Source organism: Psittacula echo, assembly GCF_963264785.1.
Source record: "Psittacula echo genome assembly, chromosome: 7".
Classification (NCBI taxonomy): Eukaryota; Metazoa; Chordata; class Aves; order Psittaciformes; family Psittacidae; genus Psittacula; species Psittacula echo.
In genome coordinates this window covers 27,772,852-27,786,049 of record NC_137740.1, presented here as the reverse complement: position 1 = coordinate 27,786,049, position 13,198 = coordinate 27,772,852, and the positions used below count along the sequence as shown (strand labels likewise).

General features: G+C 44.1%; 1 protein-coding gene across 5 annotated transcripts in view; it reads left to right on the top strand.

Moving 5' to 3' along the window:
* Positions 1–13,198, top strand: part of LPP (LIM domain containing preferred translocation partner in lipoma) — a 342,496-nt gene that overhangs the window by 104,069 nt on the left and 225,229 nt on the right. For 4 of the 5 annotated variants that reach the window (XM_080623385.1, XM_080623381.1, XM_080623382.1 and 1 more), the window contains one exon: positions 2,368–2,431. The exons of the other annotated variant lie outside the window; for it this stretch is intronic. The gene's annotated coding sequence lies outside the window, so the exon portion shown is untranslated. The remainder of the gene's footprint in view (positions 1–2,367; positions 2,432–13,198) is intronic. 5 annotated transcript variants of the gene reach the window in all.

Here is a 13,198-nt window from a genome sequence, read left to right as displayed (position 1 = left end):
AGTGTGTGTGCAGAGCTCGGTTTCATTTTTCTGTTTTCTTTGCTCTTTCCATTTTACCAATTTCAAAATGAAAGTTGAAAACCGTAGTTATATCTCTACTTGAGCTTTGTTTGTAAATTGCTAACATGCCTTTTTCAAGTGTTTAATAGCTACTGGGGTTTATTCTTAAAATACAACCACCAAAACCCAATGATGCTAATGAGTCTTTCAAGAGTACTTTAAACAAGTTATCCCAATCAATCTGACAAAGATAATGGTCTTGTATTAGAAGATATTTAGCTGGAGGTTGGATGAGCTGTAATGTTTATGGGTCTGTAGATCCGTAACCAGAAAAAATCAGAATAACGCTTTTGATTTCAGTGGAGCTGTATCTGTTTATTATAACTGAGGCTTAGGCAGCACTTTAGATGCAAATTGCAACCTCTCTGAAGTTAAGTGGGGTTTTGACTTAATTTCTGGAAGCAGTAATGTCAGCAAAATAGTGAAGACCAGGGACCCACATACCCTGAAGTCTGTGACTTTGAGTTGCTCTCTTTCTCTTGCTGTCAAAATCAGATTCCCTGGATTTGGGCTAGTAATTAAAATGCAGCTTCTCTTAAGCATCTCCCAAAGGCAGGCAGAGAGGATGGAAGTGCAGCCTATGCAGATTATATATATATATACACACACTCATACTTTGCAGAAAATGCCAGTAGCTACATTGTCCTCTCTGACTGCCTGTGGCTGGGCTGTTGACCTGAAGTTTGTGCTTTCCAGAATTATCAGGCTGTGATGCAGAGAGAGCTGGAATCTCCTTTCCCCCAGTGTACTTGTGTTCACGCAGCAATTGAGAGACATGGACCACCGCTCATCACCCTCACTGTGTGTGGCATAAGTGATTCACCATGCATTCATTTCTGGTCACATAAGGGGCATTAGTTTAAAGCAGGCTTGAGGTTAGCATTAGCTATTTGAAGTCTTAAGTCTGAAAGCAACATCAAACAGGGAGCAGAAAATGTATCATGCACAAAAAAATCTCTGGGATTTGTTTCCCCCTTTAAAAATTAACAATAATAATAAATTCCAAACTGTTAACATATGCTGTCCCCTCTGGTCAGGACACCTGTCTGCCTCTTTGCTGTTATTTGATACTGGCTTCCAGTGCTTGCAAAAATGTTAACGTGACTTTTTTGTCACGGCGAATATGAAAGGAATATCCAGTGTGTGTGGGCAGGTCCTCAACAAATTTCTCTGTGCTTCCTGGGCTTTGGTGTGGATCTGAAGCAACTGCTGCAGTTCTCCCCTTGCTCCCCTTCCTCCACTGCGGACCGGGAGGGTGAAGATACTGCCCTGCCAGACCCGGTTCTCCGGAGCAAAGACTGTTGATGGATGGGCTAGTCGGTTTCAGCCTGGTTTCCTTAAAAAATAATGTATGTGACTGGCTAGATGTGTCTCTCCTCCTTCTCTTCAATGATGTTTAACTCCTTGGCTAATCTGAGCCATGGTTGTTAAGAGATAATTAGACTTTAGGAAAATATGGTTGAGGATGCAGTTAGGAGGAGCTTGTGGGCCTGGGGTAGCCAGAAACATGGTGGGCTGGAAGAACTGGAGCAGGTGGAGGTGAACTGGACTTTCCACTAATCATTGCTAGTATTTTTTGAGCTTGCTTGTTTCTTCTTCAGGACTGAGATGAAAGGAAACAGGTAACACCAGAGTAGGCTAGATATCAATAAGCTGGAAGTAAGAGAGGTTGCTGGTTGAAAGGAGCTTGTGGTAACAGAAAAACCTGTGGTTTTGTTTTTAGCTGGGCATCCTTGGAGGCACCCAAAAGGAAGCAAGGGCTGAAGCTGTCTCACCCTACCGCTTTTTCCACAGTTGCTGCGTGTTTAATGCATCCCTTCTCAGCTTCAGTTTTTCTTGGTGCTTGCGTGGCAAAGCCAGTGCTGTGGGCATGACTCACCATTGGCCTGAGCAGTGGAGGAGGCCTCTTCTTAGAGGCCATTTAAGCATGAGAAGCAGAAGGATGTTTGGTCAGGCTTTGAAAGAGACTTTGTTACCTGTAGCCCTTACATCAGTACCTTTCACAAGCTCTACAGTGATTTGAAACAAGTAACTTCTCTCCCAAATAAACCTCAGTTTCTCTGCTTGCTCTGATATAATCTGCAAATGAGTGAAAAACACTTATATGGATCAAAAAAGGGACAGACTGACACATAGGTTGTATCAGAGGGGAAAAAAAGCTATGGTCTGCTCCATACAGGAGGGTAACAGGCATTAAGGGCCATTTTGGAGCTGTTTTCTTGGTGAGGTGTTACAACCAGCTTGACTCACTTTCTGCTTTTACAATGAACAAAACATTGATTCTGATCTTTCTGTTTGCACCCACAGAGGTCCCTTGGAAAAGCTTGTCATACATCTGCCTGGGTGCCTGACAGGGCTGCCTTGCTTCCAGGTGAGGAATGGATCAGGTCATGGGGCTTTTGCCAACTGCTGAATGTAGAGGGAGTGGGAAGATCCTGAGACCATGTTCGGTCATTGAGCAAGTGATGGTCATTTCTCCAAAGCTCAGGGTGGCGGAAGGCCAGCCGAAATGGGAGGCTTGAGGTGATTTTACTATTTCTGGTCCAGGTCTGGAAGCAGCAAACATGCAGGCCCTCCTAGGAATGGGCGCGTTGCGTGGGAATGATTGCGTGGTCTTGTGAACCATATTCTTTTGATTTATTTTTGAATGAAACTTTCCTACTTGTGGACCTGAACTCACACTGCATCCATAGCATGCCTCTCTGCAGCCTCGATATACTCCCAGCTGGTGATGGAGAGCTGGCTGTATTACAAGCTTTAATCTAACCATGCTTCAGTGAACAAAAGCGGGAAAAGATATAAGCCTATTAAGAATAACTTGAATAGAAAATTATGTGAGGAGCAAACTAATTCATTCTTTCAGAACTGCCAGTTCCATCAAATTCACTTGGAGATATTTAACTGTGACTTAAGGATCACCCTGATAAACTACCCCAAACTCTTGTAGGAGTCCCTTGCCAGATTATGTTTATGACATGAATTGTGCTTTGTGCCTATCCCATGATACGATGATTCAGTTGCAGCAAGGGTAAGGCTGAAAAAAAAGAACAGTGTCAGAGCAGTAAGTTTGTTCTCAAGCATCTCTCAGATAGGCCATCCTAGGAGGCAAAAGAGGTGCTACAAAGTCAACTGGGGGAAGAAAGCAGTGAGCAGCCCGCTCTGTTGGGAAGTGGATAACGAATGAACAGGGATTGCTGGTAACTGGTTTAGAACAGCTCAACGGCCGTGATGAAGTTCTCTAGGAGATATGCTTTAGGAGGGTGTGGTGGATCTGGGAAGTCTTTGCTGTGGTGATGGCTCCTCGAGCCAAGTGGCAGCACCAGAAGGCCATGCATGGTACAAGTGCTGGGGGCCACATAAGTTTATGATTTTTTTCGTGGGGGTTTGGGGTTTTTTTGGGGGGTGGGTGGGTTTTGCCTTGGTTGTTGATGTGGGGTTTTTTGGGTTTTTTTCCTTTTTTTTTTTAATGTGTAATTTATGGCTAGATGAGGTTTCAGCCGACTGTTTACTGCAAACAGGTGGGAGCATTAATAAATGTTGAAAGACAAAGACAGACCAGGGATTAATGAATAGAAGACAGGAGATTAATAGCGAGATGGGACAATTTGGTTCAAGGCCTGGTCTTCCCAGTTGCTGGGTTATGAAAGATTAATAGCGGCTTTTCTGTGAGTCTCACTCTTTCTGCAGCGGCTTTCCTGGCTAAGTCTAATAAACTGTTCAGTGGGGTTGCTGTAAATATGAAATCTAGGAAGAAGCCCATCCTTACGGACTGTTAACTAGGTGGTACAGTGTTAGTTTTGCTTTCTATTTGAAACTTAAGCAATAACATCAATATATTTGTGAGTTGTGAAGTCAGATGTTCAGGTGCTTACAACTCTTCTCAGGACAAAAATGCATTGTAAAATGTGTCTTGTCAAGCAAGCTGTCTCCAACAAATTATTTCATACTTAGTGTCATAGAATCATAGAATAGTTAGGGCTGGAAAGGATCCCGAGATCATCTAGTTCCAACCCCCCTGCCGTGGGCAGGGACATCTCACACTAAACCATATCACCAAGGCCTCATCCAACCTGGCCTTGAACACCACCAAGGATGGAGCATTCACAACCTCCCTGGGCAACCCATTCCAGTGCCTCACCACCCTTTCAGTAAAGAATTTCTTCCTTGTATCCAATCTAAACTTCCCCTGTTTAAGTTTAAACCCGTTACCCCTTGTCCTGTCACTACAGTCCCTGATGAAGAGCCCCTCCCCAGCATCCTTGTAGGCCCCCTTCAGATACTGGAAGGCTGCTATGAGGTCTCCACGCAGCCTTCTCTTCTCCAGGCTGAACAGCCCCTGTACAAGAGATTGATTTCTCATCTCTTGACTGAGTTTTCAGCTTTGTTTCTGTGGAAAACTGGCCTCTTGACCTATTACATCTGGCCTCTCATTACACTTGTGTGAGATTAGATCACTGTAAGAGAACACTAACTTTACAAAATTTAAATTCCACATTAAATTTGTGGAAGAAGAGTAGAACACAGAAAATCTGTATTCTGGTAGTAGGGTGCATGCTGTTCTGGGTGTCTTACATAGGCAGTCAGCCTCAAACTCCTACCTTAAGGCTGTACCTGCCAATTCAAGCACTGCAGTAGTCCTTGACATATGCCCTTGGTATATTTTTCGTAGTCTTCACAAAGATGATCCCAAGCCCTTCACGCATAGGGTTATAGCAGTATGCAGGTATGTGTATGACCATTTGGGAAGGAAGCAACTGTGTTCCCGTAACAGTGAGCGTGATGAAGACAGGGCTAATATCAGAACTTCATGTAGCAGTAGCTGAATATCTTGAACCGGCAGTGTGCGCTTGCAGCCCAGAAAGCCAGCCATATCCTGGGCTGCATCAAAAGGAGTGTGACCAGCAGGTCGAAGGAGGTGATCCTGCCCCTCTACTCTGCTCTCGTGAGACCTCACTTGGAGTATTGTGTGCAGTTCTGGTGTCCTCAACATAAAAAGTCCTCATGTCCTCAACATGGAACTGTTGGAACAAATCCAGAGGAGGGTCACGAGGATGATCAGGGGACTGGAGCACCTCCCATATGAAGACAGGCTGAGAAAGTTGGGTCTGTTCAGCCTGGATAAGAGAAGGCTGCGTGGAGACCTCATAGCAGCCTTCCAGTATCTGAAGGGGGCCTACAAGGATGCTGGGGAGGGGCTCTTCATCAGGGACTGTAGTGACAGGACAAGGGGTAATGGGTTCAAACTTAAACAGGGGAAGTTTAGATTGGATATAAGGAAGAAATTCTTTACTGAGAGGGTGGTGAGGCACTGGAATGGGTTGCCCAGGGAGGTTGTGAATGCTCCATCCTTGGCAGTGTTCAAAGCCAGGTTGGACAGAGCTTTGGGTGACATGGTTTAGTGTGAGGTGTCCCTGCCCATGGCAGGGGGGTTGGAACTAGATGATCTTAAGGTCCTTTCCAACCCTAACTATTCTATGATTCTGTGATCTTTTCCAGGGAAGAAAGGCTACACACAGTTTCAAGTGTCCTGTAACAAAGCTCTGCCCCTCTCAACTGTTCTTGCATGCAGTGCCCTTGGCTTTTCAAAAGTTAATTGATTTATCTATATTATGAATCTTTCTTTAATTTTGTGTAAAGAAGAACATGCACTAATCTTTCTCCAGATAAATGTTTTACACTTCTCTTTGAATGTTGGCCTCGCATTTCTTGACGCGTCTCTAACTGAACAGCTATGGTTCCCACATGCTCCAGCCTTGACACATGCGTACTTGTACACCCACATGCCTGCTCTCCTCACATGCTCACTGCTTTGGGATTTGCATTAGCAAGGCAGCATCTTCCCGGGAAGCCCTACACATGAGCGGGGGCTTTATACCTGCAAGCATAGATAGATTTGGCATCAAATGAGCTGTCCTGTGAATTGGAAATGCTGTAACCTTTTTATTACACTGTCCCCCCCCTCCACAGGCTTGTTTAACATGCTTCTCCAGGAGCCTGGATTCCTGTGGGCTGCTCTACCCATGGTGAGGACCCAAGCTAATGCTGAGCACAGAGCTGAACACCCGACACTGAATTACTGTCTGGTATGCCAGTGGCTGCCAGATCTTTGATAGCCTGTTTTTAATGAAGATTCCTCCTGTAATTCCTAGAATATCTCGCAGTGCAAAAAATGAGCTGTGTGTGTATTTTGCTGTGGGCTGAATTTTTCCCTGCTTTTCACAGTTCCCTCCATGAACAGAGAGGAAAGGGAGGGGGAAGCAGCTGACTGCTTTTTTTGTTGTTGTTCTTCTACTTGACTTCTGTGAAATATGTGGCGATCAATTGCTCACAACTAACAAAATGTTTTTGTTTCTCTTTGCAAAAGCATATGGGAACTGCAGGAAAAGCATATGGGTGTTTTTAGGAAAACATATTGGTGAATGGACAAATTATAGTGGTGCCAATATGTTTTGGGTGTCTGGCTAGACCACTACTACTACCACACTTTCTGGCATGCAGACACATCCACAAGATTTCCAGCATGTGAGTGGTGTGTAGCTGCTTCTGGGGAACTGCTGGCTCTGCTGGATCAGACCCCTGTTAAAACAGTGTTGTGATCCATCTTTGGTGTGCTTGACTGCTTCACCATGTCCCGAACTAGGCTCCGGGCTTGTGTTTATGGCAGCATATCCATTCTTTCAGTAGACTGAGCCCAGAGCTCCACTTGCAGATGGCTGCAAGTAATGATAATGGTAACCATTCTTCTTTCTAAAGCCCTTGACTGCAGTCCTAATAACACCTGAGCATCTTGAAAACAGGCTAGGCAGCCTCTGTTTTTCCTCTGCTGCTCAGTCAAGGTTTTTTTGTGTCAGCTGGAGCTATTATTTTTAATTTCTCTGTTTTGCGGCTGCTTTTGAGAACATGCAAAACATTTTCATTACTACTTATGGACCCAGTGCCGTTTGCCTTGATGCTGGTGATCCAGGGAAAGGGATCCACAAGCTGGTAGGAACTTGGCAGGGAATGGTAAGGGGATTAAGTGGTCTTGGTTGGTGCATCTGTTCTGGTGGCTCACAGCATCCCTACAGTTTGAGTTGCACTGCTGTGGACCCCTGTGCAGGAAGTCTTTTGACAGCTCTGTCTAGACATCCCTTCCTGGTTGCCCTGGCAGTGAGGGAGTGCTGCCTGCACTATCTCTGCCTGCAATAGGCACGGCTGTGCTGGGTTGCAGGGGTTTGTAGCAGGTCTCTGCCCATGTTTAGGTTCAGAAGGTCTTAGGGGACTGGCTAAAGTCTCCTTGCACAGGCATGCACGTTACCTCCTGTCAGTAAGAACTCATGGTCTAAATAGACAAAACAAAGCTGTGCTGAGAAAGATGTTATGGTCTCCGAGTGTCAGGAAAGACAGGCAACAACTGAACTCAGGAATGGTTTCATGAGCAGGTTCAACCAGTCTGAGTTTGTACCATTGCTAGAAGAGGTGGTCCTGCTGCCCATGTGTCCCCAACCCTCATTTCAGCCCATAAAGTCACTTTTATCCTTTATAGACATAAGCATGAGTTGCAAGGCAGCGGAGGGGGGGAAACGTGGCTAAAGACTGAGGAGATAAGCAAGATGCTCATTTGAGCAGTCATTTGGATGTCACATTGTTTATCTTGGTTATGAACCTGGACTCTCAGATACTCTGAGTGGTAATTCAGCACCTTTTAGTGTTCTTCCTCTTATGCCAACTTCAGGATGATTTGGTAGTGAATAATTTTACATTATTTAATGTAGCCACTTTCCTTATAGCTCTTTTGTTCCGTGAGACATTTCCCTATTTTATTATGCAAACAGTACATTAAGATCCTTGTGGGCCTAAGTTCCCAGCAGTGCTTGAGATTATGGCAGGGAAGTAGGTTATTTCAGAAATAATGATTCTCTCCTCTAGAAGCTTTCTTGGAGTTATGCTTTAACTGCTTTTGATATTATACATGCTTTAAAAAAAATTAAAAAAACCCCAGTACTTCCTAAATGTTATAGAGCTCAAAAAATACACTGTATGCCTTGTCACAATATTTAATACAGAGTGCTATTTACAGTAATGAATCAAAATGTCAGTTTTTAAAATATGAACTGTCAGAGTGTTCCTACTTTGCAAAAAACTTTGATATGACAGTTTTTTAATCATATGACTATTACATCAAATGTGTCTCGGTACTTTTGCTCAACAAAGTCTTTTTTTATTCCTTCCCCCTCCCTTTTCACTGTAGAGTCTGGTAGGGTTGTTTGACTGAATGCACTTTGATTAGAGGTCGAAAGGATGCAGAGCTGAATGCTTTTGTAAATTGACAGATGGGATGTATCAGTGCCTGTGTTTGTGCTGACTGTGGTCACCTGGTCTTAGGTATAGCCTGGTTTGGATCACCTTTACCTTGTGTTCCCAGTATTTGCCCCAAGCCTGCTGTGTGCTGGGGCTCAGGCAGCCGCACTGGTGGATATGAGCCCTGACTAAGCAGCACTGATGCCTCTAGGTATGACTCCACATTTAGGGCAGCTGGGGTAAAACTGTCTCTTTAGTAATAAAAGCTGGCTTGTACAGTAACATTGCCATCCCCTGTAGCTTTAGCATGAAGGGACAAGTAAAATAAAGAACTCGAAGCAAGGGACGCTTGTGCATCCTTAGTGAGCTGAAGGGGTTGCTGTGCAGGGCAGGGTTGATGTTGCTCCTGGAGGAGGAAGCAGGGGGCTGGGGATGCCAAGTGGCTTCCCCAGTGGCTTGGGTTACCCTGGACCCAGGTCAAGGAGTGTGCTTGTTCTCTGAACCCTCTCTGTGAATTTAGACCAGAATATTTTCCCCCCCCCCTTTTTTTTTTTTTGTTCTTTTGTTTGCTTATCTGCATAGTGGGAGTAATTAATTGATATTAGTAAAACTCTCAAGTCTCTCTAAAGCCGATTACTCAAACAACTGCACTTCATGATGAAGACAAGGAAGAGCTTATGTAGGTTTAGAAAACAACTAGGCTTTAGAAAACACCCTCTGGAAGGAAAGGGTTTGGCGTGCTCACATGGAGACTTGGAGGCCAGAGAGGAGTTTAAGGTGTAGCAGAGCCATGTACCTCTGCCCATAACATCTTTGTGCCAGCTTGCCTGGGCCTTCAGGTGGGTTCCTAATGCTTATTAAAACTTGCAGAGTTACCGTTGTGTAGGTCTTACAAGTGCAGTATTTCTGATTTGGAGTTGGCCCAGCACAGCTATGGGAATGGGAGGAGTCAAAAAAGGCAAAAGGTGTGTATCAGCAGTCCAAAAAAGAGGAGTATGGGCAATGCAAGACACTAAATCTTAGAATCATAAAATCAGAAAATGGTTTCGGTTGGAAGGTACTTTAAAGACCATCTAGTCCAACCCCTCTGCCATAGGAAGGGACATCTTTCACTAGACCAGGTTGCTCAAAGTCCAGTCCAGCCTGGCTTTGAACACTTCCAATAATGGGGCATCCACAGCTTCTCTGGACAACCTGTTCTGTTGTGTCATCTTAAAAACTTTCTTCCTTAAGTCAAATCAGATGGTCTTCTTGATTGTGGGTGTTTCTTGGAGCCTGATTAACTTGTCATTTCAGATGGGCATGTCTATTAAATAATAGCCTCAACCTTTCTGCTAACATTATTGAAGAGATCAGAACTTGATTTCAGGGGTGTAATCACATATTTAAGTGCACTTTTGAGTAGCTGTTTAGTTAGAAACTCTTGTATGTGGAAGGCACAGACAAGGGAGCTGAATATGTCTGAAGTTTGGTACACTGAGGCCCACAGGGTCTCACCAGTGGTAAGAGATTTGGGAAGGCAGAATCATTGCTGTAGCATCTCTCACAAGTAATATCCTGATTATAGAGGAGGAGATGAAAAAATAAAGGGAAAGGGAAGGCTGGTGGGTGAGGCAATGGTGGCATGAGAGGCTCTGCTGATGGTGAGGCCTGGTGTGGACCACCAAGAAGCATGAGAGATGCCATCTGGTGAAGCCAGTCCCAAAAAGTCTCTTATACCAACAGGACTGATGACAGAGGGGCTGCCATCAGCAAGGGCCAGTGGCAAGACGGAGTGAAGTTGTCGCTTTTCAAACCATGTGGTTGTCACCTCCATCAAGAGAGTGTTGCTGCTTGCTGCATTCCCTCATGCTGCAGAGGACAATTGATTATTATTCAATTTTCATTTCAGACAAACCACATTGTTAGTGTGATGCTTTTTCTTTTGTTATTGTTACTGCAGTGGATAGAAAAGGAGCTCTAACAGATGTATGATTAGCAGGGCATGAAATTAGAAATGTTTGTGTACAAGGGAAAGGTTGTTTATTATCAAATTCCTCATTTGAAAATTAAGCGATACTAAGATTGGCCATGCGATTCTGCAGCAGGCATGCACCCCCCTTCCCTCCCTCTCTCCCAGCAGCATTGACTGAAAAGTAACAGTATTTTAAATGTTACCTTTATTAAAAAAAGGTCAGTACCTGCCTTTGGAGACAGATTGTCTAAAGAGCTTGTTCTCCCACTCTGGCACTGAAGGTTTCAGTTCAAGAAAATATTTTGACTGATGCTTAAGCCCCATTGATTAGGGCAAATGGAACATTTTCTATCAAAACTCTCTTGGATGGAAAACAAGGTTCTGATTGAATAATTCTGAGTGTGGGTGTCTACCTGGGTGAAAAGTATTTGTTGTCAAAATGCTGAAAAATTTCAATTTGGAGTCACTGCTTCCACATAAGTAGAGTGGTGGGGTTTGGTATGCAGTACCAAAGTATCATTTCCTCCTCTTGGGTCAGTCTTAACAGCCAAACCACATCTCTTCAGTCTGTGCAGCTTGGGAGTTCCCACTGCACTGGGACCGTGGTGCCTGCTAGGTGTGGTCTGCATGGGCGCTTCAGGAAGCAGAAACCAGCTTTTCAAACCTTGAATGCTGTCAGTGCTGGGGTGGTAATTTTGCATGGGAATGCTGTCAGGCTCTGGTAGAAAGCCATCGGCATTTAGATTTTTCTCTTAAAAATGGCGTGGTGGGTTTTTTTTCTCCTGTTGAAGGTATCTGTGCTTTTTTCCTATAGCACCCCTCCTCCCCAGTAATGGAATTTTTAGTTTGAGAAAATGATCTGTTGTTTTATGAGCTCTGCCTGTGATGCACAATTCTCAGGTACAGCTGCTGTTTCCTGATCTTGGAAAATCTGGAAATGAATTTTGAAAGAACCAGGTTAAGAAATGTGCATCAGAAACACTGTTTATCTGTGTTACGCTGTTGAGAGAAGCCTGGTCCTACCTAGGACTGAACATTTCCCAGGTACTTTGACTTTGTCACCTATTTTGTTCTGATCCGGTTTTGTCCTCTAAAACTTTGTGGCCAAGCGCAAGTCTGACTCTGTTTGAAGTTAGTAGGGCTACTCATGTGTGAAGTTTCACGTGGTTGTTTCCAGGATCCAGACCGAGGTGGTGTTGTGATGGATTCTGCCCATTGAGCCTGGATGGTATTGAGCAGAAAATACGAAGAGGGCTAAAAGATTGTTCCTGTGCTCTGGGAACAATTGAGACAGAAAATTGCTTCCAGGATTTCTTCATTTTTCCGCAGAGGGTAATCAGCCTGTGTAATTCTCTGCCACAGGAAATACTGCCTAAATCTGTTACCCAAAGGCAGCCAACAAAGTTTAAAGTAGCAGCCTGAATACCAAAGCAGGGGTTGTCCCTTACTTGGCTTATGTCTTTGTGTATTGACTGCTATGTATGTCACAGGATGCCACAGTGGTGCCACTACCATGACAGGTAATTGAATATTGTCTTAGATACTTGGTGTGTTCCTGGTACACAGTTAGACTTTCATGCCTTAAACGAGGACACAAGTTTTTACATTGAGATTGTAAATGGAGATTTGCTTAGCGTTGTGCTCAATTTGTAAGCCTCTCCATCTTACTGGAGAGCAGTTCCAGTAAGATGATGGGTGCCTGGTAACTTCAGCTGTATTCTTGACTCATCTTTAGTCTTTGCAAATCACTGTTTCTGCACCTTTATTTGCTCATCTGGAGGACAAGACAGCAGTTGGGCTACTTGCAGCGCTTTGCATTAAATTTCAAATAAGGCCTTTCAGCCACATGTTTTATTGCAACTTTTAGGGGAAATTATTTAGATTTTTTTACTTGAGTGAGAATAGTTGTGGCCAAATCACTGTGTGAGCATTATGCCTGCTGGGCATTGAAATTTGATTCCTTGATTTCCATTAGCAGGTCATCCTGGGCCAAAGGATCTTGAGCTGCTAGAATAGAAAAGAACACAACAGAATGAAGTTGGTGTTTGGTTATGGGCTCTGGATGTCATTGTTCCTGGCTGTTCATCTGGCTAATGTTTGCTTTTGTGTAGTATTTGTCTGTGTCTGTGCTTCTGTGCACATGGGGAAAAGGAGGACAAATATCACTGGGGTGGATTAGCATTAAAAAATAGTTAACTAATCAAAGCCATAAAGCTTGTCCAAGTGAATTCTTTAGAGAAATAGCTTTGAATTTCCCAAGCAGCCGCAGGCCATAAAAGCGAATCACTATCATTCAGAGATGCAAAAAATCCCCTTCTGTTGGAGTGTTGGACCTATTTGTTCCTTTTAGGAGGGCATTCAAAATATTTTCTTGATTTTCTACTGAACAGCTCACTGCTATCCATCATGAGCCTTTGCCAGCTGAGGCAGCTCCAACTACCCCTCAGTTTTAGCCCTCCACTGAAATCCGTATATCTGTACTTTGCATTTTGGATGTCTTTCAGCCCTATGCACTGTGCAGTGGGATAGCCCTTACAGAGCACTTTTCGTCCCTGAGCTCAAAAGTGTTGTAAAGAAGGGGCTGAATGTTGTCCCCAGAGCCTGGATGGAGGCAACATGGAAGGGAGGATGCAGATGGAGAGTGATACCTGGAAAGATTTCCTACATAACCCAAAGATATGGTGGGGGAGCCCTGTTCTTTGATCCTGTGTTCTGTCTAGTCCTGCCCCAGCAGATGCACGAACCCCACCAGGTTTGCAGAGCGCGTAGGATGAAGTGGGAGGGAATTTCATTTTACTTCTATGGAGGAAAGAAAGCACATTGTTTGACTGCTGGGAGAAAGTTATTGAAGGCTGACATCGAAGGTTAGCCTTTGGGAATTGGACACGTAAATTCGCTTTATGC